The sequence below is a fragment of the Gymnoscopelus microlampas genome, assembly GCF_963454915.1.
Source record: "Gymnoscopelus microlampas genome assembly, chromosome: 5".
Classification (NCBI taxonomy): Eukaryota; Metazoa; Chordata; class Actinopteri; order Myctophiformes; family Myctophidae; genus Gymnoscopelus; species Gymnoscopelus microlampas.
In genome coordinates, this window is record NC_139942.1 from 10,630,515 (window position 1) to 10,634,925 (window position 4,411).

Genomic DNA, 4,411 nt, shown 5'->3' on the forward strand with positions numbered 1-4,411 from the left:
GTGGGTCCTCAACACTGCTGGTAGTGTGTTGAGAGGAGGAGGTTCATAGATATAGAAACCTAGATACCTCATTGGCCTCTGCAGTTCATTGGAGCGACGTGCTTGATATGGTGGCCGCCATTTCCGGGGGGAACGGGCACTGGCCAATCACAGCGCGTTGACTACTGGCCAATCACAGCGCGTTGACTATTGGCCAATCACAGTGCGTCTTTTCCGGGAAAAGACGCGCCCCCACCTTCCTCTGATTGGCCTACCGAACGCCCCCTTCTGTGACGCACACGGAAGGTTCCAGCTGGCCCCCACAAGCATAGAGGAAGCGGAAGTGCGTCCGAGATACACACGCTTCAGAGCCAGAGGAGGCGTCTACCTTTATATGTCTATGAGGAGGTTTGCATGCTGACCTGCTAACTCGGTAAGCCTGTTTGTTTGTTTGTTTGTTTTGTATCCTCGCTTTTATTGTTGTTTTATTTCATGTCTACAATGAAGAAATGTTTTTATGTTGTCAGGTCTGTTCCACTGCACCGGTCCATTTGTTTGGGGTGTGGCTGCTTTTAGATATATATACTGTATGGGCATTTAAGAGAAGAAATGTGAGTATATGTATGTGCAAAGGTGAACAAGGATGTATATATGTGGGGTAGTTTGTTTCTGTATAACACTGTTTAAACTTTCATGTATGTCATTGCTCAACAGATACAGGTGGAGACGGGGCCTGTTCTGTGTTTGTTGTATAACCTGAGAGGGAGGTTTTTGCCTGTGTGACACCACTCTGAGCTATATGGTAAGGTATTCCGTTTATTGGATTGCCTATGGTAATATACCTATGATATTTTGTGGAGGGCATTAGTGCATTTTAATATATTGTGTTGATGTGTTTTGATATCATGCCATGTGTATTTTGTATACTGACCAATGTGCTTTTTGTCATTATTGTAGATCTGCCTTATGAACAAGCGGCAGTTGTTGGACCGCTGTTCCTTTCCCTTTTGATTTATGTTTTCTTTACTTTAGTTTTGTACCAGTCTTTTCCCAGTATATTTGTTCCAACACCCTTTTTAACAATTTCTATTGATGCAAATAAATTAAAGTACCAATTTGTAACTTTTCTATAATAAAATACTTGCTATTTTTATAACCTACACTTGGTCTGCCTTACATTTATTTAGCGGGGTAACATTTTGGCGTAGTCTCGGCAGGACTTGGTACATAGAGTGTTTGAAGAGCAATATAGTGTGGGAGACTGTTTTAGTTTTTTGTTTTGTGAAGGGGAAAGGGGCAGCGGTCGAAGAGGACCACGCCTTGCTGAGGACAAGCTTGCCTGCTTGAACTGCCTCCAAGTCATCATGTCACAGGAAGAGGAAATGGCGAGGCTCAGGGAGGAGCTAGAACAACTCAAAGTGGAAAATCAAAGACTCAAAGAACCATCTGGCCGAGGTAATGGGGCTCAGGCTGAGGGTAGCCAACGGAGGGAAGTAGTGTATATCCCTCGTGAACGCAAATGCCCATATTTTTCTGGTAGACCTGGCCCTGGGTCGTTGTCCATTGAAGACTGGTTGGAGGAGGTACAGTGCTGCACAAGGGGTCGCCATATGTCTGAAATCGACAAAGCACTTTTTATGTATGATCATTTGGAGGGGGAGGCAAGGTCAGAAATAAAGTTTAGGCCACATGGGGAACGAGAAGACCCTAGTGTAATTTCTGATGTGCTGACAGAACTGTATTCATGCTCAAATTCCTATGTTTCATTGCAACATCAATTCTTTGACCGTAGACAAAAAGAAAGTGAGTCATTACAAGAGTTTTCACTGGCACTATTATCTATCATGGACAAAATTAAAAAATCTAATTCTGCTGCTTTGCCCAATTTTGATCAGGTGTTACGGGACCAGTTTGGTGAAGGTGTACGCGACCATACACTCCGCAGGGAGCTGAAAAGGCTTGTGCGCCAGACCCCCGGGATGTCACTCCTTGACCTGAGGAAGGAGGCCATTCGTTGGGTTGAGGAGGGACAGCCTCAAAGGGAAAGGTACACTCGCCCTACACCTCACTCCCATGAAACACAGGCAATTGTTACCAGCGAGGCAGCTAATGCTAGTCAATCCGAGTATTCAGAACTTAAAGATATTGTAATGAAACAGCAGGAGCAGCTCGATATGCTGGTTAAAACTCTGGGGACACAGGGTGGGTACAACCGGGGGATGCAGAGGCCTAGACAGGCCAACCGGTACCAATGGTCTCAAGAGGGGCAGCCAATCTGTTTTCGGTGCAACCAGGCAGGACATATATCTCGCTATTGTAAGGGAAATAGCCAGGACAGGCAGGCTACAGTTGTTTCTGACACCAGGCTAGGCAGAGAGGAGACAGAGCATAAAAAAAAATTAGAACCCCCCAGCGTGAAGAGCCACATGTTGGAGGTGGGGGAAATGGGCTTAAAGGACTCAGACCATTCTATGGTATTTAATCAGTTAGTTGGTTCTTGTCCTGTTGTATCAATGAGAATGTGTGATGTTGAAGTTCCTTGCTTACTTGATACAGGGTCAATGGTTTCCACTGTCACAGAAAGTTTTTTCAATGAGCACTTTTCTGCTTTTGGTGAGCAGAGTATTGGGGACTGCCATTGGCTTGGCCTTAAAGCAGCCAATGGTCTTGACATTCCTTATATTGGTTATTTGACGCTAACTGTAAATGTCTATGGAACACAGGTTCCAAACTGTGGAGTCCTAGTCATAAAAGATCCCCCCGCTACCAGTGGCCAAGAGCAAAAAAGAGACATACCTGGAATTTTAGGTATGAATATCGTGAGAGATTTTTATTATACCTTGTTTCATCAACATGGTTTGGCACTGTTTAAGACACCCCAGGTTGAGTCAGCCCACCCAGCATGGAAACTGGCCCTACGTTATTGTGAAAAAACAGAAGCAGTGGTAAATTCTACAGAGGCTTATAAAGTAAGAGTTCAGGGCAGGACACCAGTGTATGTAGCTGCAGGCACACTAACTATGGTCCCTGTCACTTGCCCACAGCTCCCATCTTCCAATAAGGTTGAGTTCTTATTGGAGCCCCTTGGCCCAGAGGAAGGTACCCTCCCTGAAGGTCTGTTAGTTTCACCAGCTTTAGTTCAGGCAGAGAGAGGTCTTCTTTATGCTCCAGTTACTAATGTGGGTACTAGAGATGTGTGGATTACACCACGTAGACTAATTGGGTCCGTACAGGTAGCAAAAGCAACTCTTGGACATTCATGTCCTAAGGTGGAACTGTCCTTTGATGAATCCTCACATGAGTATATTGCCCAGATTTCCTCACAGGAGGTTTATGATGCGAGTGTTGATTTTCCCATGCCTAGTTTCACAAACCTGTCAGCAGGGGATGAAATCCAAGCCAAACAGCTACTATGTAGATATCAGTCAATTTTTTGGGGGGAGGGTGACGTGGGGTGTACTAAACTCATTACGCATGAAATCCCATTATTAGACTCGGCCCCAGTCCGCCAGCCATATCGTAGGATCCCTCCAGCACAGTATGAAGCTGTGCGAGCCCACATTCAACAGTTGGTGGATAGTCAGGTTGCTAGGGAAAGTAGCAGCCCCTATTCATCACCGATAGTGGTGGTGCAGAAGAAGGATGGGAACATCCGATTGTGTGTTGACTATCGCCAACTCAATGCCAAAACCCATAAAGATGCGTACCCACTACCCAGAATTGACGAGTCCCTGGATGCTCTCGCAGGAGCCCGATGGTTCTCCACCTTGGACCTTGCCAGTGGCTATAATCAGGTTGAAATGGCCGAACAGGACCGGAAAAAAACTGCATTCTGTACTCCTTTTGGCCTGTTTGAATTTAATAGAATGCCCTTTGGACTATGCAATGCGCCAGCAACCTTTCAAAGGCTAATGGAGCGACTGTTCGGAGATCAGCGCCACCAGTCTGTTCTATTATATTTGGATGATGTGATTGTCTTTTCCTCGACAGTTCAGCAGCACATGGAAAGACTTGAGATGGTCTTCCAACGCCTCCAGCAGCAAAATTTAAAAGTCAAACTTTCAGAAACAGGTGCTATATTTGGGGCACATTGTGTCCAATCAGGGGGTTGCCACGGACCCAGAGAAGGTGACTGCTGTGCGGAACTGGAGGCGGCCTACACACCTGAGTGATTTGCGTTCATTCCTAGGTTTCACATCGTACTACAGAAAATTCGTGGAGGGCTACTCCAAACTGGCTGCTCCACTCCACTATTTGGTTGGCCAACTGTGTCCTCGAAAGGGTAAGACCCCAAACATCCCCCTGCTGTCTCGATGGGATGGGAAGTGCGAACAGGCATTCCAGTCACTACGTGAGAAGCTCTGTACGACACCGGTATTGGCATTTGCGGACTTTGCAAAAACCTTCATCCTTGAGGTGGATGCCAGCCACC